Source organism: Geotrypetes seraphini, chromosome 5, assembly GCF_902459505.1.
Source record: "Geotrypetes seraphini chromosome 5, aGeoSer1.1, whole genome shotgun sequence".
In the NCBI taxonomy this organism is placed as follows: Eukaryota; Metazoa; Chordata; class Amphibia; order Gymnophiona; family Dermophiidae; genus Geotrypetes; species Geotrypetes seraphini.
The window spans coordinates 175,482,516-175,508,819 of NC_047088.1; the positions used below are offsets into that span (position 1 = coordinate 175,482,516).

General features: G+C 43.0%; 1 protein-coding gene across 3 annotated transcripts in view; it reads left to right on the forward strand.

Moving 5' to 3' along the window:
• The first annotated feature begins 1,904 nt into the window (after positions 1–1,904).
• Positions 1,905–26,304, forward strand: part of HECW2 (HECT, C2 and WW domain containing E3 ubiquitin protein ligase 2) — a 487,554-nt gene continuing 463,154 nt past the window's right edge. For 2 of the 3 annotated variants that reach the window (XM_033946087.1, XM_033946093.1), the window contains exon 1: positions 2,034–2,584. The gene's annotated coding sequence lies outside the window, so the exon portion shown is untranslated. Of the gene's footprint in view, positions 1,944–2,033; positions 2,585–26,304 lie in introns of those variants that run through there. The other variant, XM_033946090.1, reaches the window with a different exon arrangement.

Genomic DNA, 26,304 nt, shown 5'->3' on the forward strand with positions numbered 1-26,304 from the left:
GCATTCTATTTGCTTTCTTAGCGGCTGTTGCGCACTGTGCCGTCGGCTTCATTGTCATGTCCACCATTACCCCCAAGTCCCTTTCTTGGTTGCTCTCATTCAATAATATCCCTCCCATCGTATAGTTGTACCTCGGGTTTCTGTTTCCAACATGCAATACTTTACATTTCTCAACGTTGAACTTCATCTGCCATCTCGCCGCCCATTCCCCCAATTTGTTCAAGTCCCTTTGCAATTCTTCACATTCCTCTTTAGTCCCAGCTCCACTAAATAGTTTTGTATCGTCCGCAAATTTTATTATCTCACACTTCGTGCCTGTTTCTAGATCATTTATGAATATATTAAATAACAGCGGCCCGAGCACTGAGCCCTGCGGAACACCACTCGTGACCCTCATCCAGTCCGAGTAGTGGCCTTTCACCCCTACCCTCTGTTTCCTACCCGCCAACCAGTTTCTGATCCATATATGTACGTCTCCGTCCACTCCATGGTTCTTCAGTTTCCGGAGTAGACGTTCGTGAGGCACCTTGTCAAAGGCTTTTTGGAAATCAAGGTATATAATGTCTATGGGGTCTCCTCTGTCCATCCGTTTGTTAATACCTTCGAAGAAGTGCAATAAGTTCGTTAGGCACGATCTCCCCCTGCAGAAACCATGTTGGGTTGTTTTCAAAAGTTCGTTTCTTTCCAGATGTTCATCGATGTGTTCTTTAATCAGTGTTTCCACCAGTTTCCCCGGAACCGAGGTCAAACTCACTGGTCTGTAGTTTCCCGGGTCACCTCTTGATCCCTTTTTAAAGATGGGCGTGACATTGGCTATCTTCCAATCCTCCGGGATCATGCCTGTTTTCAAGGATAGGTTGCAAATTTGCTGCAGTAGTTTCGCTATCTCCTCCTTTAATTCCTTCAGAACCCTGGGATGGATTCCGTCCGGACCCGGGGATTTGTCAGTTTTAAGTTTTTCTATCTGCCTATCTTTCTTTGCACTTGGTTGTTCTTGTTAGAACCAAAATTAAGATATAGAAACAATTAGTCAAAAAGAAAAAAGAAAATCACAGTTTTGGACCCTCACACAATTATATCACAACAGACTACATTTTAATTACCTTTCTACCTCAGAAGTTGGTGCAGTGATAGATTTGGTGAAAGACTCTATAGGGGCTAGTCCCCCGCTTTGAGAATTTCCATTCCATCTATGGAATCTGAGCACCATCCTGGTCTAAAGGCATTAAAATATATTTTGTTCCATTTTTTTGTTTTTGTTTGATTTCAATTACTTTTTGGGACATTATTTGTGCACTCTTACCCAGTTGTATTGGGAACCCTAGATAAAGGGCACCAAAATCTCAGTTCAGCATCTCTCCTTTTCTATTCCCTCCCCTCTCTGGACAGGGAGGGAGATATACTGGATCCTGATTCAGGATTTTTGTGCCCTTTATCCCCAGCATTAGAGGGGGGAGCTATTGGATCATGGGGAATTGGGGGGGGGGGGGAATTAATGTAAAAGTTGGCTCTGGGTGCCTGTCCCTTGAGCTTGCCCTGGGAGATTTGGGAGCAGTTGAAAAGAATGAGAAAGTGAGGATAAAACAGGTGCCAGGACAATCTGTGAAACAAGAAGCCCTCTCAGCACAGACATTTTTCACCTGTACTGTACTACCTTCTAGAACATGATGTTCTGCAGGCTACAAATACCATCTTGAAAGCAAAACAGCTTTATTGAAAACACGTCGGAGTATAAAATAATAACCGGCCAGCAGCTTTGCTTCGGCAGAATGGGCTGGGAAAGAGAGCGGCTTGGCCAATCCGAAGGTCAAGACAGCAGACCAATCAGGAAGCAGATGACGTATCGACAACCGGTGCTGTGCAGGTGGCTGAAGAGTGCTGGCGCGCGGTGATGCCTGGTTGCCGCAGTGTGTGGCTCTGCTGCCGCGAGACTGGAGCGTTGGGTATTCAGATTTTTGCGTCTGAGCTGCGCGCCTGGGAGGGGTAGGAGGGGCGGGGAAGGGCTGCAAAGTGTTCCTTAGAGTGTAGGGTCCCGTCCGTTTCTGCACGTCTTGTGACGTTCTGGTGCTGATGCTTTAATCACAATAATAGCAATGAACAATACCTTGGATGGTACGTTGGTCTTGAGCGGCTGTCAGCAAACCAGCTCGTCTAACAGGGAGGTGGAGGAGGCAAAGGAATCAGCATTTTAAGCTCGACAGCTCAGTTTTGTTTCTATACAGCAATAGCCATATGTGTGTATTCGCCGCCTACGTTTGAGAGACGGAGATGTTTAGGGCTCTGCGTTGTTGGTTCATGCCTTGAGAGGGAGCACGAGTCGGCCGAGCCAGCGGCATCAGATGAATCGCGGAAACCCGGATTCGCAGAAACCAGCTGCATCATTTACTGGCAGAGAGAGAGAGAGAGAGAGAGAGGAGATGCGCGCGGCGAGGGCTTTTGAATGACTGACGAGACGAGCTCGGGACTCCCCCCCCCCCCCCCCCTCTCATTAATCTTAGCAATGTCTTTGGAAGCAAAGGATCCGCTTTCTGAAAAGTGATTTTTGGAGACGCCCGCGAGCCCAGGTGTTCGTCATCGGATTCTGGTGAGTTCCATAGATGGGCTGTTTTGCATGTTCCCCTTTTTTTTCTTAAATTGATTCCCATGTACATTACCACCCCATTTTTTTTTTCCTGGTTCGAGTACTGGTTGTACTGGATCGTACATGAAGGAAGTTGTAATTCCCTTTGCCCCGAAAGCCGCCAGCCTCCAGCGCATCCTGTTAGGACGTCAGTGAACCGAGACTGGGTAACGGTTGCAGAGAGGCTTAAGGGCAGGTACTGCGCCCATTCTTGCTCACTGTTGCCTCCGGCCTTCGGTAGCGGCGCTTATCCATTTCCCTGCAGTTAGGGGAGGCTGAATATTACAGCCTCCCTCTTCGGTCATTGCAGAGCAGTGAATTCAGCGCTTCGGGAAACTTAAGGCAACGGTTTTGTGGGTGAAGGCAAAAATGCCTTTGGCCTGGATAGAGGAGGAAGGAACCCTGTAAACGGGGGGGATGATTTGATCTCGTCTCTTGTAGTTATATCAAGCTTTTATTCTCGACCTCTCCAACTTTCCGCCACATCGCACGCAGCAGGTACTTGATTCGCTGGTAAATAATTCGCTGTATCCTGTAGACTTAAAAAAAAAATATTGTGTAGGATTCCTACAGTAAGAAGCTTACTGATATGTGGAGTTGCGAGAAAAATAGTGTCGTACACTGAAATGCAATGTAATTGCTGTGCATTTTTTCCCCTATAATCTGGTTTTCATCTCTGACTTTTTGATTAACCCCCAACCCCCCCCCCACAACAAACCCCCAACAACCTTGCTGTGTTAGTTCTGTTAAAATGAATTTCTTTCACCTGTAGTCTTCCTTGTTATGCTGTGTCAGATGAGTTCCTGTGTCAGGTTTGGCCTGGTTCTTTTGGATGGGACTTGGATGAATTTCGGCTGTGTGGGTTATATCAGTTTTGATTGGGATTCCCCATTTTCTTCCTAGCACAAGAATGGTTGCTGACTGTGCTCCTTGCATCAACAGTGAGCCTGCTTTCATTGTAGCTTAATATAAACCTGAGCATATTCAGCCAGGTCAGACTGCTCAGTTGACTGGCTACTCCCTACCAGTAGGTTTTTTTTGCGCAGTAATGCGTTGGAGGGTATGGGTGAAAGCCACTAGGCAGTTGCAGATTTCTTGTGGGACAGTCACAGGCAACTATCTGCAGTCTTTGGGTGGCTCCATGTAAACAGCAAAGCTTCCACCGGTGAAATGCACTGCACTTTTTAAAATGACATGCCCTCACCATCCTAGCAGGGCTTAGAGCTGAGTGAAGAGAAATAATTAAGATGGAGAAGCACCAAATTGGTCCTTTGTTGTTGTTGCTGTGGAATACAGAAGTCTATTACAGCAGGCTCAAATATGTAACAGTTGATAATAAGTACATAATGTGTGCTGTTGGCTAGGAATCTCTTCATAAAGGTGATCAATAAATCCAAATAAATTTGAGAGTCACCCAAGTCATCTACTCACATTCTATTCTAGATGTGTAATAAAATCGTAGAACTGGATGTATGGACTAGTGCTGCCCGATTCAAGAAAAATTTTTTTGATTCGATTCAATTCAGCCTATTGAATTGGTTATTCGATTCGATTTTCCTGTCCAATTGGGTGGGTTTTTTTTCTTCAAACATCCTGGTGGTTTTTTTTTATAATCATACAACCCAGCGGTATATGTCACAATCACAAAAATACTGTAAAATACCACTTATATAGAACAATACACATCAGTATTGTTAAACCCTAACACTGTAGGGCTTGCTAAACGGCCTCAGAGATTGTATGGCTGTGCGTAGGCTCCATCTCTGAGGCCGTTTAGCAAGCCCTACAGTGTTAGGGTTTAACAATACTGATGTGTATTGTTCTATATAAGTGGTATTTTACAGGGTTTTTTTTATAGTCTCTTTACCCCTTTGCCTTCTCCTAACCACACTGGTGCTGCGCTATAAACAAACAAAAAAGACTTTTCCTCTCTCTGTTAAATCCTAGCTCATGTTTGCAGTCTATCACCAGCTCTGGCAGGATACACGTTTCAAATCTGACATATTGTAAACACAAAACAGAAAATAAAATTAGTTTTTCTACCTTTTGTTGTCTGGCCATTATTCAAATCTTGTTGGTCCCGGGCTCTGGTTGTCTTCTGATAACGTGCTTACCAGGGTCTCCTTTTTTCTTTCTCCGTGCTAACCATCCATCTGCCATCTCCCTTCCGTTTCCCTTCCTTCCCCCGGAGGTTTGGCATCTTTCTTTTTTTTTTCGTCTCCATCCACAGATCCACTTTTTCTTAACTACCCTTTTCATCCAGCATCTTTCCCTCCTTCCCCACCACCCCAGGGTCCACCATCTTTCCCTTTCTTTTCCCAACTACCCTTCTATCCAGTATCTCTGTCCCCCTTGTGTCCAACTTCTCTTCCTTTCTGTTCCTTCCCTCCCTAAATCCCATTGTCCATCATCTCTCTCCCTCTCCTCTATTTTTAGATCCATTATTTCTTCCCCCCAAAGTCCGGCATATGCACGTCTCTTTGAACCCCCCATTCCCTCCCTTCCTCCCTCTGTGTACTTCTACACCAGGGCCCCCCCTCACCTGAAGGCCTGTACCTCCCCCTGAAGGCCTGTCCCCCCTCCTTAAAGGCCTATGCCACCATCCATGACCTGTCTCCCCCTTGAAGGCCTGTCCCCCCCTTTAATTCCAGCTCTTCAATTTCTGCTTTAAGATGTCTCAGTCTTTCTATGACCTCCTTAGTATTACAACCAGCACCTACACCTTTCCATTGGACACTGTTTTTTGACTTTTTTCAATTAATTCAATTCCTTCCAAAACATTGGTGATGTCATAAATCCTCCTTTTTTGTCTCACTGCAAGAGTATCAGCAGCCGCATTCAGGTCCAGCACGCCATTCTTGGCCTCCTGCAGCAGAGACACAAACTTAGTGGTGAGCAGCCCCAAGCTTTTTTTGTGGCGGCTGGAGCTCACCGCTTCCACCATAGCTTCTGCCAACGACCCCTCCTGTACCGCTCGTGGGTCTGTAGCAAGCGGGCTCCCTGTGGTGCGCGAGAAGCCATGGAAAAGCCGCCAATAAGCAGATCGCGGTTATAGCGTCTTTGCAAACTGCTTTTAGTTGTTTCCTCTGCTGCAGTCCCGTCCCTCCTCTGACGTCAGAGGTAGGATCGTGGCGGAGGAAACAGCTAAAAGCAGTTTGCAAAGATGCTATAACCGCAATCTTCTGTGCAGGCTGAAACTAGAAATTAAATGGTGCAGGGGGGAAGCTGGGGGTGGGGGGTTCCGGACAGCAGCACTTCCCGACTGACCATCCTTCCTCGCCCTCTATAGCAGGTTCAGCAGTGGCCGTCCAGCAAGAGCAGCGCTGCCGCTCCTGCTTGAGGGGGGAGGGTCTGAATCAGGAAGCTGATTTTTTTTTTTTATTAATTTTAAATCGATTTGAATCGATTCACCCGAAGTGAATCGGTGAACCAATTCAAATCGTGAATTGGGCAGCACTAGTATGGACTGGAGGCAAGGCTGGCTCAAGAGACTGTGGTGCCCTGAACCAGCTTTCATCAAATATTAATAAACTTGAAACTACACACAAACCCATTGCAATGTCAAACCCTATCCCAACCTCCCACCCCTCCCCACCCTCCCGACGTGATACATGAATCTAATCAGGTTTGGTGTGTGTTTGTAAACCCATTCAATTGGCTTCAGGCCCTCGATGAAAGGGTTTGGATATATTTATCCCAAATCCGTAGAAAAATGTTTTGCTTCTTGTAGTGGCCTCGGACCCAGAGGATTCCCACAACATCATTGCATGGATTTTTTTGCGCCAGTACCAAAAAGATAGGGGTTGGACTTGTAACCAATGATTAAGGATACTCTTTTTCCCCACCAAGTAAGCCTTCCCCAAAAAGTACTCTTTTTTTTTCTTAAATAATAATATAACCCTGTGGGAATTGTGGTAATGTGTGTGAAGTCAGATGTGTTCTGCAAAAAGGGTGTTGCCGTACATTTTTCTGCTGGAGCTGCCTGCCTCCCATTATCCCTGCATTTCTATCTTTGATTGGGGGGAGGAAGGGAAGGGCAGGGTTGATGCAAAATTACGTGGGTGGGTGGTGGAAGGCAGGGTCTATGCCAGGTTGGGGGGGGGATGGTGGAAGGGCAGGGCTGATGCCAGGCTATAGACAATTTCTAACTTTTGGTCCTTTATTCTGTAATTGGTATGGATTGTTTTCTGTGTGACTGGGGTTTGAGATTCTGCTGGTATATGGTTTGTGTGGGGTCTATATGAGTGTAATTTTTCTGGGTTTTCTAATGGGACATGTATTGCTGTTTATATTCACTGGTATCTTTTTAAAGGTATTGTTATTGGTATTTGTGTGTTCAGAAGTGCAGCTGTTGAGATTTGCTATATAGACTCTGAGAAGCTTCTTCTTGGAAGTTTTTTGTTACTTCATAAAGTATCTGAAGGGATTTTATGTTGTTATTATTTCTATGGAAAGCTGTAAGAACATCCTAGCTACAGTGTGTTCTGAACCCCACAGACTCCACAGTAGGTGGAAAACAAATCTTGATAAAAATATGATGACAGATAAAGGCCAAATGGCCCATCCAGTCTGCCCATCTGCAGCATCCACTATCTCCTACTCTCCCCAAGATCCCATGTGCCTGTCCCATGCTTTCTTGAATTCAGACGCAGTCTTTGTATCGAGCAGCTCTACTAGAAAATTCACACATCTACTACCCTTTCAGTAAAGTATTTCCTTAGATTACTCCTGAGTGTATCACCTCTTAACTTCATCCTGTGCCCTCTCATTTCACAGCGTCCTTTCAAATGAGAGACTCGCCTCATGCACATTTCTGGCCTGTAGTTCCCTACTTCTTCCTTTCTTCTACTTTTGTGGAGAGGGATCACATTTGCCCTTCTCCAGTCCTCTGGTACCACTCCGGACTCTAGAGAAGCATTGAAAAGGTTAGCTAGCGGAACCCTCAGAACTTCCTCCTTCAGTACACTTGGATGTTGACAGTGTGATTCTTAAAACAAATAGGAGGAAATATTTTTCCACTCAATGAGTAGTTAAACTCTGACTCATTACCAGAGGATATGGGAACATCTCCCACCATTTCTCCAAAGGCATGGAGAGGGGAAAAAGCTATACTTGGTAGGAGGTCAGGGAGAGGAGGAAATGCTGCATATGAAGGGAAGGAAGAGGGGGGAAATGCACATGGAAAGAAAGAAAGGGCAGGCAGAGGGAGAGAGACTGCATATGGAGGGGAGATGGTACTGCATATGAGGGAAAGAGAGGGAAAGGTAGATAGATTTGAGAAGGAGGCAGAAAAATTGAAGAAAGATGAATGTGAAATATCACTTCCTGCCTTGTGTCTGGCACTGAAGAACAAAGGAGGTGAGAAATGAAATAGCATTACATTACTTTAAATTACATTCTGACTTATATTCCACCAAAGCCCTTAACAAGTTAATAATAATAATAGCAGTTTATATACCGCAGGACTGTGAAGTTCTATGCGGTTTACAATGATTAGAAATGCTACAGATTGAGTAGAATTAACATGGTTAAAATTTAGTGACTAACCGCTCTAGAGATCAGTTATTGTGTGCAAACCAGCTTCCTACATACTATTTTTAGGTGTCTCCTAAATTCCCTGTAAGTATTGGCAAGCATAAGTAATTGTTTCAGATCATTACCCAATAATGCTACTTAGATGTTTGTGGTGTCTTTTAAATTTACATTCTCTAACCGGAGGAGAAACAAAATTCAAGTTTGAGCTTCTCTTATGTCCATTGATTGAAAAAGAGAAAAGGTCGGTTATGTATTTGGGGGCTAGGCTGAATAGTACCTTAAAGCAAAAGCATCCAAACTTAAACTTCACACGTGCCTCCATCGGCAGCCAATGCAGGAGTCGGTAGGAAGGAGTTATATGATCGAACTTCTTCAACCCAAAGATCAGCCTGACTGCCGCATTTTGCACTAGTTGTAATCGCTGCATATTCCTGTGGGAAATTGCCAGATAGGCGATATTGCAGATAATAGTATATTTCTATTACTGGGAACAAACCCAGTTAAACATAACACAATGACAAATATTCAAATAGAACATTAACAGTAGAAGATGATAAATTTCAAGATATTTTTTTTTTAACAAGAATGTCTTTAAAAGTTTTCTAAAAACAGTATATTGACCTAATGATCTTATTTAAAATAGGGAGATCATTCCAAATTAAAGGAGCCTAATAAAAGAAGGATGCCTTCCATTGAACAAACGATCTAATTGTTTTTGAGGGAAAATGAAGATAGAATTGCTTCTGTACAATATGACTTGTTCTTCCTGCTAGTAATAAAATCAGTTCCACTAAATGACACCTGGCCATATAGAATATTAAAAATCATAACTCATAATACAAAGCTTAAAATAAATCCTTGCATTTACTGGCAACCAATGTAATTTAATGAAATATGGTGTAGTTCTAACATATTTAGAGATGGAAAAATTACCCTCACCATAGTATTCTGCACAGTTTGTAATCTTTTCAACAATCCTTTAGCACATCCTAAATAAACAATATTAATGAACTACCTATAATTTTCTTAAAAGAAAAAAAAAATGATTTTTTTAACTAACCAGATTAACTTGATGCTCCAAACTCAATAAATTATCTAATTGAATGCCCAGAACTCCTGTTTGCATATCAAAAGCATAATTATTTTAGTCAAAGTGTGATAAAAGATCTGATCTAGCCTGATCCTGTGGGCCTAGCCAAAGAAACTTAGTTTTGTCTATATTTATTTTCAACTTATGACAGTTTGAAAGGAGGCCTGGAAACAGTGTTAAGAGCACAGATGGTGGACAGCAGAACAAGATGATTAGAATAATACTGCCTGGATGTCTGTCTGGGCAAGTAGGATAAGCAACCAGAAAGCAGAAGACAAATCCACCGCAAGTCCAAAAGCAAACCAAAATAGTAGTGGAGGAGACGAGGAAACAGAGTGCTCTATGGTGATCAACTAGATCAGGGGTAGGGAACTCCGGTCCTCGAGAGCCGTATTCCAGTTGGGTTTTCAGGATTTCCCCATATTCCAGTTGGGTTTTCAGGATTTCCCCAATGAATATGCATTGAAAGCAGTGCATGCAAATAGATCTCATGCATATTCATTAGGGAAATCCTGAAAACCCGACTGGAATACGGCTCTCGAGGACCGAAGTTCCCTACCCCTGAACTAGATCATTGTCTCTCAAACTGTGTGCCTCAAAGAGATTCTGGGTGTGCCACAAAAGATTCCAGAATTTTACTTTATTTTTAAAAATTCCCTTCATAAGTATACACTACACGCAAGAGTCTGTCAATATTATGAGCATCTGTGTGCGTAAGGATACAACCGCCCAGACAAACATCATTCTTTGACATGATTGGACCTTTAAAACTAACAAGAAATAGTTTGTTTTAGTTTTTATGCAGTAGTTAAGAACATAAGAACATAAGAAGTTGCCTCCGCTGAGGCAGACCATAGGTCCATCCTGCTCAGCGGTCCGCACCCGCGGCGGCCCATCAGGCCCATTGCCTGAGCAATGGTCTATACCTATCTATACCCCCCAATCCCTTTTTCTTCCAGGAATCTATCCAAACCTTCTTTGAAACCATTTAATGTTTTCTTGTCTACAACAGCCTCTGGAAGCGCGTTCCATGTATCCACCACCCTCTGAGTGAAAAAGAACTTCCTAGCGTTTGTTCTAAACCTGTCCCCTTTCAATTTCTCCGAGTGCCCCCTTGTACTTGTGGCGCCCCTTAATTTCAAAAATCTGCCCCTGTCTATTTTTTCTATGCCCTTCAGGATCTTGAAGGTTTCTATCATGTCTCCTCTAAGTCTTCGCTTCTCCAGGGAGAAAGTCCCAACTGCTTCAATCTGTCGGTATATGGGAGATTTTCCATTCCCTTTATCAGTTTGGTTGCTCTTCTTTGTACTCCCTCAAGTACCGCCATGTCTTTCTTGAGGTACGGCGACCAGTACTGGACACAGTACTCCAGATGCGGCCGTACCATTGCACGATACAGCGGCATGATGACTTCCTTCGTCCTGGTCGTAATACCCTTCTTAATGATACCCAGCATTCTGTTTGCTTTCCTAGAGGCTGTGGCGCATTGCGCCGATGCCTTCAGTGTTGCGTCTACCATCACTCCCAGGTCTCTCTCCAGGTTACTAACCCCTAGTGGTGTTCCCCCCATTTTGTATGTGAACATCGGGTTCTTTTTCCCCACGTGCATGACCTTGCATTTCCCCACGTTGAAGCTCATCTGCCACTTTTCGGCCCACTTTTCCAGCTGCGTTAGATCCTTTTGGAGATCCTCGCAGTCTTCCTTGGTTTGAGCCCTGCTGTATAGTTTGGTGTCATCTGCAAATTTAATGACTTCACACTTAGTTCCCGCCTCTAGATCATTTATGTAGATATTGAACAAGAGCGGTCCCAGCACCGACCCTTGCGGAACTCCGCTCGTGACCCCTTTCCAGTCTGAGTAGTGGCCCTTTACGCCAACCCTCTGCTTCCTGTTTGCCAGCCAGTTTTTGATCCATCGGTGGACCTCCCCTTGTACCCCGTGGTTCCATATCTTTTTAAGCAGTCTCTCGTGTGGCACCTTGTCGAAGGCTTTTTGGAAGTCAAGGTAAATGATGTCTATAGATTCAAGTTATCCTAACTTGAGCAACAAAGCAATCAAGGTTTTGTTATCATTTGGATCTTCTTATCTTTGTGAACTTGGATTTTCAGCTTTGACAGAAATTAAATTGAAAAAAAAGAGAAAGACTGCAGATGAATGATGAATGATGAAATCATATTTGCTTGTTGCCTATCTAGCTGCGTTTTGAGTTAATTTGCACTCAAAAACAAGCACATGCATCGCATTGATTAGCAATTCTATTCTATCTACTTTAGTTCACTGTTGTTACAATTATCCATACATAGCTTAAGGAACTTTAAATAAATAACTCTCAAATTTAATGTTTTGTTAATTTTGCAATTTTATAATTTCAATTATAATGTGCCGTGAAAATCGTTTTCTCCATTTAGTGTGCCAGAGCTAAAAAAGTTTGAGAGATACTGAACTAGATGACTTTATTAAATGTACTTCCAATTTGTAGGGTTTGGGTTTGTTTTTTTTGGTTTTTTTTTAGTGCTTATCAACAGAGAGCCTTTGATGTTTTTATTGGGTGATGATGCTTTTAGTTAAAACTGCAGTTTTCATCTGGTGATATTCAAATCCATGCTAAAGCCCACTTTTTTGAAGCTGTGTTTTTAGTCCTAACCCAACCCACTTGTATAGCACTCATATCTGTTTGTCATTCCCTCTATAGTCTATCTATCCTATCTACCTCATAATTCCCTTTGTAATTCCCTATGTGATCAGCGTTTATAGATTTCACCCTTTTTGCACTGTGTGTCTGTTATAATTAGACTTTAAGCTCTTTCGAGCAGGGACTGTCTCTTGCATGTTTAATGTACAGTGTGGCATGCATTTGGTAGCGCTATAGAAATAATAAATAATAGTAAAATCACCATAAAATAAAGGTAGGAGAATGATTTTAATTTTCTGTTTAGTGACCGAATTATGTCGGTGTTGAGAATTTACATCTATTGGCTTTATTTTGCATTTTTTTTCTATGTTGCATAACATGCAGAGACTAGTATCTCTTGCTTTCAATTTTGTTTCCGTGTTTTGTTTTTTTTATATTAGTTAAGGATTCTTCTAGTAATGTGGTGTCTGTGTAGGAATCTGTAACAGTCTTTCTTCCAGTTTTCCAGCAGCAGGTATATTGGTGCTCTAGGGTCTGCCTTTATGGGTGGGTTACAGCTATGATGGTTTGGTAAGTTTTCTATAGAGGTTTTGATTGCCTTTTTGTGGGGTTTTATGTTATTTTTCCAAGTGACTGGCCTGTTTGAAAAGTAAAAATGCTCAGGATTAGTGGGATCTCCACTTCTGGTAGAGCAGTGCTGGGCACACCATGCCGGTTGAGTTTTTGGGATATCCACAATGAATATGAATGAGTCTGAATATAATCTACAATAAATATAAACCATCTCATGCATTTTCATTGCAAACATCTTGCAAACCAAACCATCTCATGCATTTTCATTGCAATCCTGCAAACCTGACTGACTGGTTGAGAAGCACTGCGGTAGTGTCATCATGCACACACATACACACGCACACGCTCATGGTGTAAGTTGGTACCACTAACTGGTATGTCTCAGGTCAGGACTGCCAAGCCTCTCTTGTTTTTCTATCACCTCCCATTGAGAGATGATTTGATGGAGCAGCCAAGCCTCTCTTGCTATGTTCTCTGGGGGTGAGAGGTGACATGCTGGAACTGCTGAGCACCTCTTTTTGCTTCTCTGTGTTGGAATATGTTGAGATTTTAACTGGTTTTGTTTCATGTGTTAAAGAAATTTTTATGGATGTCAAAAGCAGCGGTACCATCAGTTCAGCCCAAAGCAACAGGGTTTGCAATCTTGTTAACTAGCTCTGTTTCAAGTGTTAAGGACATTTTCATGGATGTTTAAGGCAACTGTACCATCAGTTCGGCTCATAATGACAATGACTTTGCATTGTCTGCTGTCACTCAGATGGCAAGTTCCAATCACTTTCAGAAAGATGTTTGGAGAAAATCAGTCAGCTCTGTGCTTCTGTGTGGACAGTGGTAGCAATTTAGCATTCCCTATAGCAATTTGAATTTGAGATTTCATTACTCACATTTCCAAATTGAAGTTACAAGTTTAGGAATGCAAGCTATTTTCTTTTCCAACTGGATTTGCAGAGGCAATGGAGAGTTAAGTGGCTTGCCCAAGATAACAAGGAATGTTAATGGGAGATGTGGGATTTGAGCCTTGGCTTTCCTGGTTCCCAGTCTGGTGCAGTAAGCACTAGACTACTTCTCCATTCCACATGCAGTATTTTCATGTCAGTTTGTTTTAGCTTGTACAACTTTGTGTTGGTGTATGCTAAAGAGAAACTGAATGTAATGAAATCAAAAGCAAAGCAAAATGAAAGTCATCAGTCTGTCCTATAAGTTTAAAATCAGTCTTGTTCAAGTTCAGTCTTTGAGAGCCACAAACAGGTCATGCACATTCTGGCCTATTTGTGGCCCCCTGAGAACTATGCTTGGACAAGACCGCGTTAATGATTAAAAAAAACCTCAAAACAAATATGCTTAACAAAAAATATTGTGTCCATGCTAAATATTACTGTTTTTTTTAAAGTCTACCTTCCTGTAACTGAGAACAAAGCTTCCTGTTTATTGGCTGGAAGCCAATTAACAAACACATTGAATTCTGTAATGTTTGAATTAGTAATAAATGATACACAGTAAATTGTGTCATCATGTTGAAAGTACCCAGGAGATTAATTTTATAATGGTTTGAAACCAAACTATTAATGATGCCATGAAAACTGCTGTTTAGAAACAAAATTAAACAAGTAATAAAGCTGTTAATGAAATAATACTCTTTGGAAGGCATAAAGGGTGAGGAAGATAATTGCTAAGCCTCAGGGATTATAGGGGAGCAAGAGTCTTGCATTTTGACTGGTGACAAGTTCCAACCTTTGCTGTTTTGCCAAGTAAATGTTCCTTTCAATGGAACATGAACTACCCTGAGGGAGCAGAAGGAGATAAGGATGCTGCTGCTAGAGATGAGATCACTGAGCCATAGGTACAGTCTGGGATAGATTTACAAGAGGCATTCAATAATTTTTCTACCTGAAAGTAGCAAGCATGTTGAAACAAGTCTGTGCATGTTGTGACATGTCTCAAGGTTACTCATGCACAGTTGCGGTTCAGTGTGAGTCTAGCATTCCAAGAGACAGGATGTCAGGAAAGTCCTCTTGTGAATCAATTAAGAAACAGCTAGATTTGGAGCACCGTTCAATGATAAAATTTCTCACAAAAGAAGGGTTTTCCCTTTTTAGCCAATGGAGATCCATGAAAGCATGACTGCAGTTTATAGTGAGTCTGCCTCATCATCCTACAAGGTAAAATTTTGAAGCAAGCAGTTTAAGTGGGGTAGAGAGTCCATTGAAGATTACGCTATGGCTGGTGGAAGCAACTTCAACAGAAATGTGCAAGAACGTTGAGGATATAATTTTGTCAGACAGACAAATTAAGGTTTCTCAAATAGCTGAAGAAATGGGCATTTTGGCAGGTACAGTTTGGAAAATAATTCATGAAAGGTTGGGCATGTCCAAGGTTATTGCAAGATGGGTTCCAAGAACGCTGATGTCCTGTCAGAAGGCCACGAGGCTCCAGTGCTTTCAGGCGAACTTAGAGAGGCTCCATGAAGACCAAGTGCATTTTTTTTCATCGTTTGGTGACTGGAATGAGTCTTGGATCTAACACAGAGATCCTGAGTCCAAAATGGAGTCAGTATAGTGGAAGCATTAGTCATCTCTCGCCCTCCAAAAGTTCAAGACAGAAAAATCTTCAAACAATCATGGCAACTGTTTTCTGGGATGAAGAAGAACTTTTGCTTCTGGAATTCATGTCACATAAGACAACCATAACTGGGGAGAATTACTCCAAAACAATAATCACTTTGTGGGAGTCAATCAAGGAGAAAAGATGAAGAAAACTCACAGCAGGCGTGCTGCTTCTTTCTGACAATGCGCCGGTGCACATGTAACGGCAATTGCAGGCTACCATCCGAGAATGTGGGTTTCAGCAACTGAACCATCCACCCTGCTGTCCTGACCTAGCTCCCTTGGATTATTTCCTGATTTTGAGTTTTGAAGAAATGTCATGTGGACAGTGGTTTTCAAGTGATGAAGAAGTCAAGGAAGCTGTGATGTCCTGATTCAAAGGTCAAACAAAAGAATTATTTTCAAACGGGATTAAAGGCATTGCAGGAAAAGTGGATGATGTATATAGAGCTATTGGGGGACTAAATTTAAATTTATTTATTTATTTTTTTAAAACTCTTTTCTTTCCTGGGGTCCTTTTACTAAGGCCCGCTAATTGATTTAGCGCGCTAAATGCTAATGCATCCATAGAATATAATGGTCACATTAGCATTTAGTGTGCGCTAAATTGGCTAGTGCGCCTTAGTAAAAGAGAGGGCTAGTGAGGTAGATAAATGATCGAACACCCTTCACACTTCTAAACTGGTTATTATTCAAATTAGAGAATGACACGGTGACAAAATTCATCACCGTTCCCATCCCCGTGGGAAACCATCTTTATGTCATTCTTTAAGGAGAGAAGGAAGAATCAGAGTATGAATGGCCACAACCACTGACCCGCAAGCTTTGCTTTGAAGAATGCTGGTGTAGAAGGACTGAGGTTGAAATAGACACTAGAAAATGACATGGGATTATTTCCCGCGGTTATCCGTGGGGATGGGAACGGTGATGAATTTTGTCACCGTGTCATTCTCTAATTCAAATCATGTTGGTCCCAGGTTCTGGTTGTTGTCTGATAACTCCTTTCCAGGATCTCCTGCCCAATTGTCATTTTCTTCTTTCTCCATGCTAACCATCCATCTTGTCCTCCCCTTCCGTTTCCCTTCCCTCCCCCAGAGGTCTGGCATCTTTCCTTTTTTCGTCTCCATCCCCACAGCTGCAGCGATGGACCCCACCATCCCCAGATCCATCATCTCTCCTTTTCTCAACTACCCTTTCATTCAGCATCTCTCCCTCCTTCCCCACCACCCCAGGGTTCACCATCTCTCCCTTTCTCTTCCCAACTACCCTCCTATCCAGTATCTCTGTCCCCCACCCCCCTCCACATCATCCCTTGTGTCCAACTTCTCTCCCTTTCTGTTACTTCCCTCCCTCCATCCCATTGTCCACCACAAGGACTAAGATAGGGGAAAAAGAAGTCTGTGCATTTAATGGAGATTTGACATGCAAAGAATAAGGAACAATTCATCCTGTTCTTGGTGATTTGGAGCCATTTGGTATCCCAAGGACTGAGTGAGGTCATATAGTGCAGTATCCATTATTTTGTTTAATTAGATGTGTGCTGATTTGTCTTTATTTGTGAAATGGCATTGCCCTGACAGTATAGTAAGAGGATGAGTATATATCACAGCTATAGCTTATATAGGTGTTTATTTGGCAACCTGTTGAATCCAGACCATAAGATTTGATAGGACAATAGTACCATGTGCTTGATTCATTTATTATGTTGTTTAATAATGTTATATAACAAAAACAAAAAAGCAGGTTTCTGCACACAACTATAATAGTATATGTAATTTTAATTAAGAGGAAAAGACCTCAGGTGCCTGCACCACATAGAATAGAGATTCATAAAGTGGTTGAAAGCAGGAACAGGATCTCAATCATTGGTCAAAAACCTCTTGTGGCTGATTGAAAACTATTTTTAATCCAGCGAATTCTATACTTAATCACTTTTTACAACTGCAAGGAAAAAAAGACTACAATACGCATCTTTACTGAAAAATTTCAACTTGAGCCGGGAAAAGAGATTTATATATCACTTCAGTATGCATTATGAGGATAATTTTTTGAACATTTTGGGCCAGATTCCTAGCCAAATTCCACACACAACTTTAGATTGTTAAACTGACTTTAAATGGTGTTTTAATTGAAAATGCCATTAAAAGTGTAAGGGACTCCTATCTTTTATTCCTCACAATTATCTCAGACCCACACACAGTACCCCAAAGAAATCCACTCATACCACACCATGCATGGTTACAATTCTTTTTATCCCTTATTACTCTGGTAGAAGACAGGTTATACAAAATATCACAATAGCAGAAGACAGGTTATACAAAATAGACATTCTTTAGCACACAAAGCTTAGAACAAGCCTCACACACTATAGACATGCTAACCAAAAAAAACACAACAGATTTGCAATCTGCCCTCCTGTCCCAGAAACCTAAGGCTCCTTTTATTAAGCTGCATTAGGGCTTTAACGCGCAAAATAGCGCACACTACATTACTGCGTGCACTAGACCTTAACGCCAGCATTGAGCTGGCATTAATTCTAGAAGTGTAGCATGCGGTAATTTCTAAAAATTAATTCTAGAAGCGTAGCGTGCGGTGTTCTAAAAACGCTAGTGCACCTTAGTAAAAGGAGCCCCTAATGGCGAGAGAACATAGTTCCCCTCTGGGACAGAAGTGTCGAGAAGGCAGGATCCCCCCATTAGCTGGAACTAAGAGCTCACTTTTTATAGGTTTTTGAGTCTGGTTTCTAAGTCATGTAGAAAATGCATATGCATTAGCTCTGACTCTTGCATGAGTGTAGCCAAATTCTGGATTGTACCATTTCTCAAGTTGCTAACAGGTCTGTTTGAATGGGAATTAGATCACATCTCCATGGCTACCAATGTTTCCTTATGACACAAGGGACCATCATGTGATATGCATTATCTTTTAGAGAAACAGAGAACAGAAAGAGCTTACAGAAAAAGAATGCAGAAAAGGAGCCTAGGTAGTTATTTATTGCAGTCTAAGGTTGTGAGATACAGAGAATCATAGGAGAGAAAATTATTATTAACCAGAACAGAAGAAAATGAAATGCCTGTCTTTATGTTAGTATTTTTCTGCATCTGTTCCATTCCCCTGAAACTAATAATTTATGTGTGACTGGTTCTTCTTTGTGCTAATTACCCACCCCACCCCTTTTTTTTTTTTTTTTTTACAAAGCTGCAGTAATGGCTGCCACGTGGCAAACGCTTCGCCCATTAAATTTCATTGGGTGTTGGAGTGATTACCATAGTAGAAGGCACTACCGCAGCTTTATAAAAGGAGCTCTACAGTAATTAATATTACAGAGATGTATCATAAATTAAAGTAGTTGTTGTTATATTATTATTATTACATCTCCATACAAATGTCAATTAAACAATTTTTAAAATTTTATTTTTATGCACTTTAAGATTTACAATCACTTCAGTACATCCATAATACAGAAATAAAAAAAATAATTTAGGAAAATAAGAACATTGAGGAAAGTTTCTGCTGTTTTTCATATTTTCGCAGGAAATGGTTGGGGAGGAGAAGTGGTAAGAGGGCGTGTCGTAGAATGTTGTGACTAGTCGGGCAACAGGGTGATTATGTGGAAAAGTGATATAAATTGCTTATGAGATATTTAATAAATAGTGTTTAAAAAAATAAAAGGGCAGACACCCTTTTGAAGATCCCTTGTATTATATATAGTAGACCACAATAAAGGAAAATGAGATACAAGTTCAATAAGTATAAAGGAAAAAAAAAGAAATGTACTTTTGAGAGAACATTGCTACCATCTAGCCATCTCGGCCTACCTTACTAACAAATCACTTTCTCTAAGGAATTTATACCAGCGCCTTAAGTTCCTCCTTGCAGAAGTCCAACAGCTGTTTGGGATCAAAGAAATTATAAGTTGTCCCTTCAAAAACTATCAAACAAATACAAGGAACGTTCAACACAAAATTGGCCCCTATAGCTACCAACCTTGACTGGTAGGTCAAGAATGCCTGGTGTCAATTCTGTGGATCTTAGGAAAAATACGTATTTTAGATCCCATAAACAGCTGTTTAATATTGTGGAAATATAAACATAAGATATTGTTACGATCCAATTCCAGAGCAAAAGTAACAATTAAAGTAAGCCTCGGTGTGGCTCTCTTAAGCAAGGATTCAGGGGCAGGATCGCGGCAGAGGGAACGTGCTGCTGAGGACGACGACAGACTTCAAGGATCGCTACAGCACCGGTGATCCTTTCTGCAGGCTGCAGTAATTATCGGATGATAAGAGCAGGGGGGAAGCCGGCAGCACTAGATCGCAGGCCGCAAAACAGTACCTGGAGGTCTGCGAGTTTGAGGCTGCTGCTCTAACATGTAAGATTTGGATGCACTGGAGATAAAATGACCAGAAAGACATCTAGAAAGTCTGTTTTGATAATACCCACTTGGACATTTTGACTAGTAAGATGTCCAAGTGCTGGTTTATGCTGTCTTTTGGATGTCTATCTTTTTTGAAAATGAGCCCCTTAGTCTAGCGAGTTTCCAGTTTTTTTCGTAAGCCATTTTTCCTACGATACGAAAAAAACTGGAAACTTGCTGGACAAAGTGTATAGCCCTCAATGGAAACTGTGTTTTAAGTTTAACTTGCTTTTTTACCAAACTTTTCAAACCACACTCGTAGTACCTTTTCAATATTAAGGAAAAAAATACCATGTTGTGCATACAATGCCTTTTGAAAATCAGGCTCATATATGTAATGTATGTAATGAAAGTACAGTATAATATATTGTAAAAAACAGAACCTTATATTAAATTTTACAATGTATAATTTAGTTACTGCCATAGAAAATGACTCAACAGTGTTCCTTTGACAGACAGCCCCAAGAAATGAAACTCTCCATTAGTGAGTTTTCGCCTCTGTGCATTTTGGAAGACAAAGGCAATAGGACACTATAGAAAACCAGGTTTAGATTTTGTCTGCAATGTTTGAAAATGTCAGAGTGCTCTCATTCCTGTGCGAGGTCAGTGCTTCAGGGGATTAGCAAAGACCAAAAATAAGTTCTCTGTTAGAAGCAGTCTCCCCTCCTCCCAACACTGTATCCATCAGTATCCCTGTATTGGAAAGAGCAATAATATACCAATAGGAAAACCTCTTAAAATATGTGGTGATGGAAAAGGCAAAAACAGGCATAAATTCAGTGTGCTGGAGCACTCTAAAACAGTAAGCGATATTACAGTGATATGAAAGAGCAATCAGTGAAGCGTTAGGACTTAAATAGAACTAGGGATTCTATTCTTAGCAGTATATAAATTTAAGTGTTCATTTTCAGCTAATCAGTTTTTTTAGGATAACAAAAAAATCAGTGGTAATCGATGTTTTCATGCCACAGATACAATTTACTGGTTACTTTTTCTAGTGGAGTAAAATACATACCAGATTGGGCTCTTTTTACAATGGTGCATTAGGGCCTTAACGTGTGGAATAGCAACGTGCTAAAATGCCGCACACGCTAGCCGCTAGCGCCTCCTCTTGAGCAGGCGGTAGTTTTTCGAGTAGCGCATACTAATCCGGTGTGTGCGCTAAAAACGCTAGTGCATCTTTGTAAAAGGAGCCCATAGTCTACCATACATTAGGAAAACATGTTTGATAACAGCATTCCATGCTTTGAGAATGTCATGGTTGGACTACTGTCATGCACTGTTTTGCAGTAAGTGGTTTCCTATGTACTAAGCATGCATTAGGACATAACACACTTTAGTAAAAGGGTCCCATAATTATCAGTCTATTTAATATTTGGGGGGAAGAATTAAAAGATTTGTTATTTTGCCAGGTAGTTTTCTTCTGCACTTTTGGTCTTTTACTTCAATCACCTCTGACTAGAGCACCTTGAGCTTTTATTTGCCATAATCAGGACTTTTACCCCTTCCCCCTTTTTTTAAATCAGTCCTCTACTAATTTAGTCTATGTATTCAACCAGGTGCGCAGTGCATCATTGCTCCTTCTAGAACTCTGCAATCATTGGCCACAGGTCTGGCCACTAGGTGCTGCTATTGTACTGGAGCACTCCTACCCCTTTCACTTCTCTGGGATTGCAAATCTACAGCTCTGACTGTGGGAAATGGAAGATGTGACCCTGGAATCAAACCTTTGTTCTCTGCAGTGAGATACTGGGCAGTTCTTAGAAGATAAATGTTTAGTTTAATCTGTTTTTGGGAACAGAAGATTACAAAATCATTGGTTTGCAGCTGTTTCAGTAGAACAGATTAAGCTAGTTTGGATGACAACCCATAATAAAGAAGTCCATTGGAAATAGTTTTGTAATAAATTAAGGGATCTATTTACTAAAGGGCATTAGAATCTGGGGTTAGCATATCAGATTTAGTGCGGCGGTATTTAGAGCTTAATTTAAAAAAATAATTCTTCAAGTCCCATGCTAATTTTTCCATTAGTGCGAGGGATTTGCAAAATATTTACATTGGAGCACTTACTACCTCCTATTTCAGAGGCACTAAGCCAGATTCTATAAATTATGCCTAATGTGTTTTAATGTGTTTTGCAGTAGCTTGATTTTCACTTGCTAAGCACATGTTAAAGCATAATGCCCTTTAGGAAAAGGCATCTGAGTGTTTTTTCCCACAAATATTTCTGTGTTCAAATGTATTATTTTGAAATTAGTGTGTGGTCATTAATAGGGAAAACCAAATTTTAGCAATTTTAGAGCCACACTAAAAAGTGGCCTCAAAGCGTGGGTAACTCACATGCTCAAAATAGCAGGGGCCACTTTTTAGCACAGCTTTGTATATAGGCCCCTAAGTTTGAAAATGGTAAGATCAGACCAAAAGAAATATGGGCAGATTTATTTTTATGAGGTCAAAAAACAAGCCTCCATCTCTTTTGAAAAAAATGGCCCAGTACATTTCTTTTTTTTTTTTGTAAATCTTTATTCATTTTTATACGTACAATAAGTGTGATAATACATAAACACATTTGCACATTGATAATATCACTTAATATTCAGTAATAATACCAATCATAAAATCTTATCTCCCTTCCTTCCCACCCCCTTCATAATAAGTAATTAAATTACTTTATATAAGATGTTATACTTAAAATCCCCCCCTGAAAAATGAACTTTAAGAATTAAGGGAAAAGTAACAACTAATCATTACAAAATTTTGTTAATGACTCCAACACATCTTGAAATTTCCTAATATATCCTCGCTGTGTTGCTATTACTGTTTCCATTTTATACATATGACATAATGAATTCCACCAAAAATTATATTATCCCAGGACAAGCAGGCAGGTATTCTCACTAGTGGGTGATGTCATCCGACAGAGCCCCGATACGGACATCTTGAAAGCATGTCTTGCTTGAAGAAACTTAGAAGTTTCGAGATGCCCGCACCGCGCATGCGCCAGTGCCTTCCCGCCCGATGTACCGGGCGTGTCTCCTCAGTTCTTTTCTTTCCGCGGAGCTGAGAAGTTATCTTCAATCTGCGCTGACTGAATTTCAGTTTTTCTTTGCCTTCTTTGACCCGCGTTTTGGTTTATTTCTTTGAATTCACTTTACTTTACTTTATTTAAAAAAAAAAAAAAAAAAAGTTCAAAATTATTTCTTCCAGCGGTTCGGCCGGCCTGGCCTCGTGGCTGCGGCCTACCTCTTTCGACATTGCAGCGTCGATTTTCCGGCCTATGTCACGGCCAATCACCGGTTTTAAAAAGTGCAGCAAGTGCCAGCGTGCGATTTCGTTGACGGACCCGCATCGACGCTGCCTTCAGTGTCTTGGTCCGGACCACGTTCCGAAATCGTGCAGGCCTTGTTCCACGCTCACTGCGCGCTCGTTTAAGCGGCGTTGCTTACTTTGGGAGTCGATGTTCAAGATGGAGACTGCCAAGGATCTGTCTGCTTCTACATCTGCTGAGGTTTCACCGATTCGCTCGAAACCTGCATCGACGACTTCCGCATCCGGCATCGTGAAGCCAGCATCGTTTACACCAGCTGCGGCTTCCAGTTCCGCTGCGGCGCCTGCCTCTGTCTCTTCGGTTCAGGTACCGCCTTCCACTGTCCCTCCCGTGGTCATCAAGGTGCCCAAAGCTACTAAGCAGAAGCACTTGGCCGCGAAGGAGCGCGAAGACCGTGCAGGAGGACCCCCTTTCGGTGCGGATCCCTCCATATCGGCTTCGCTTCGATCCCTGCTGGAAGCTCAGTTTGTCGAGCTTATGAAAACTATGGGACCCCGGCTTATCGCCAACATTCAGGGTGAAGTCCGAGCACCGGTCCCTGAGGGCGGTCCGCCCCCTCCCCCTCCCCCTCGCCGTTCGATCTCGCTGCTCGACGAGGGGGATCGGCGGAGGGCGGCGGATGCCTCCAGGAGGGCTTCCCTTCCTGATATGCCACCTTTAGAGCCCATTACTCCTCCAAGGCAACAGGGCGCTGGGACGGTCCCTGATATTCGGAGTCCTGGGCATACTGCATCGCAGGAAGAGTTCTTCCGCACTCCATACCAGACTTGGGTGGCGCTGCGTGAGTCCGCATCCTTGCCACCACTGCGATCCACCGCTTCGAGCCCCATCCATTCCTTAGAGGCTTCGGGGGATCGTGCGATGCACAGAAGTTCTCGCTCCCCATCCCGGCACCGGGAGGGGCATCGTTCTCGTCATTCATCTCGACACTCCTCACGTCATTCGGAAGTGTCCCCACAGAAAAAGATGCAACGTTTGGGATACTCATCGTCCGATGTTTCCCAACCGGAGGGACCAGAGTATGAGGAACCATCTACCTCTTATTCTCCATGCCGGTCTCAGCTCTCCCTAGACCCGGAGGCTTCCACTTCGTCTAGTCCGTCTCGGCGGCCGGCCTTGGCGGACCAATTGTCTTTCTCATCTTTTCTCCGACAGATGGCGGATGACTTAGATGTGACTTTGGATACTGGATCTATATATTCTAAAGAGTATTTGGATACGATGCATTTGCCTCACCCTCCGGCGGAGACTCTTCGGCTTCCTTTGCATAAATTGCTGGACCAGACTTTCATGCGCTGTTTTGAGACACCGTATTCTATCCCTGCGGTTCCCAGCAAGCTGGATGCTCGATACCGCATCGTTCACCACAAGGGGTTTGAGGGAGCTCAACTTTCTCATCAGTCTCTGCTGGTCGAGTCTTCTCTCAAGCGTTCTCACCCTTCCCAGGTCTACGCTTCTGTGCCTCCGGGCAGGGAGGGGAGAACGATGGACAAGTTTGGTAGACGAGTTTACCAAAATTCGATGATGGCGACTCGAGTACTCAATTACAATTTCTTCTTCTCTTCTTATTTGGATTTCTTCTTGCCGGTCCTCCGCAAGTTCGTCCCTTTCATCGATGCTGAAGCTCGTTTCCAGTTTGAGGAGGTGGTGGCAACCCTGTCCCAGTTGCGGCTGCAGCTGATGCAATCCTCCTACGATGCCTTCGAGCTCTCGGCACGTGCTGCGGCCTGCTCAGTCGCCATGCGTCGCCTGGCCTGGCTTCGCACTATTGATATGGATCCGAACCTCCAAGACAGATTGGCTAATGTGCCTTGTGCGGGAGCGGATCTATTCGATGAGTCTATCGAGACTGTCACTAAAAAGCTTTCGGACCACGAGAAGTCTTTTCAATCCATTCTGCGTCCTAAGCCTAAGCCTCAACAGTCTCGTCCATCTAGACCGCCTCAAATCTACCAGAGGCGTTATCAACCAAGACAGGCTCCCCTAGCGAGACAGCCTGCGAAGAGGCAGCCTCCACAGAAGTCTCAGCAGAAGCCTCAGATGCCGGCTGCACCCAAGGCCACTCAGCCCTTTTGACTCTCTTCCAGGGAGCATAACCGACGTTCTGTCTTCCCTTGTTTTTCCCATCGGGGGTCGACTCCACCATTTTTATCATCAATGGGAGTCGATCACCTCGGACCTTTGGGTCCTTACCATCGTAAGAGAGGGATACTCTCTTCATTTCCAACGGGTCCCCCCGGACCACCCTCCAAGAGAGTATCCTTCCAACTCGATGCAGACCGCTCTTCTTCTACAGGAGGCGCAGGCTCTGCTTCGGCTTCGAGCCGTCGAGCCGGTGCCAGTAGATCAGCAAAACCGGGGGTTCTACTCCCGGTATTTCTTGGTTCCGAAGAAGACGGGCGATCTGCGTCCCATTTTGGACCTTCGAGTCCTCAACAAGTTTTTGGTCAAGGAGCGGTTCCGCATGCTGACCCTTGCCTCTCTCTACCCCCTACTCGAGCAGAACGATTGGTTATGCTCTCTGGACCTCAAGGAGGCCTACACTCACATCCCGATTCATCCGGCCTCCCGCAAGTTCCTCAGATTTCGGGTGGGACATCTACATCTGCAGTATCGAGTGCTTCCATTTGGCCTTTCCTCTTCGCCCAGAGTCTTCACGAAGTGTCTGGTGGTGGTGGCCGCTGCATTCCGGAACATGGGTCTTCAGGTGTTTCCATACCTCGACGACTGGCTCATCAAGGCCCCGTCGGCCTCAGAGGTCATTTCGGCGACCTTGACCACGATTTGTTTTCTGCAGAGCTTGGGCTTCGAGATCAACTTTCCCAAGTCACATCTTCAGCCCACCCAGACTCTCCCCTTCATCGGGGCGGTCCTGGATACCATCCAACTTCGAGCGTTCCTCCCTCCTCAGCGCATGGATGCTCTTCTTCTACTCTGCCAGTCGGTGTCTTCTCGCCCGTCCATCTCAGCGAGACACATGATGGTCCTCTTGGGTCACATGGCATCCACAGTTCATGTGACGCCTTTTGCCAGACTACATCTCAGAATTCCTCAATGGACCTTGGCATCTCAGTGGACTCAGGTCTCCGACCCATTGTCCCGACACATTGTAGTCACTCCTGCTCTACGGCAGTCTCTTCTTTGGTGGATGACCTCTTCGAATCTATCCAGAGGTTTGCTGTTTCACTCTCCTCCCCACCAGAAGGTTCTCACGACCGATTCATCGAACTATGCATGGGGAGCTCATCTGGATGGTCTTCGCACTCAGGGGTTCTGGACCAGTGCGGAACGACTCCATCAAATCAATCTTCTGGAGCTCAGAGCCATCTTCAATGCTCTTCAGGCTTTTCAACATCTCCTTCACGACATGGTGGTTCTAATTCGCACCGACAATCAGGTCGCCATGTATTATGTAAACAAGCAAGGAGGCACGGGCTCGGCCTCCCTTTGCCAGGAAGCTCTTCGAGTCTGGGATTGGGCGGTCCGCCACAACACCTTCCTCAGG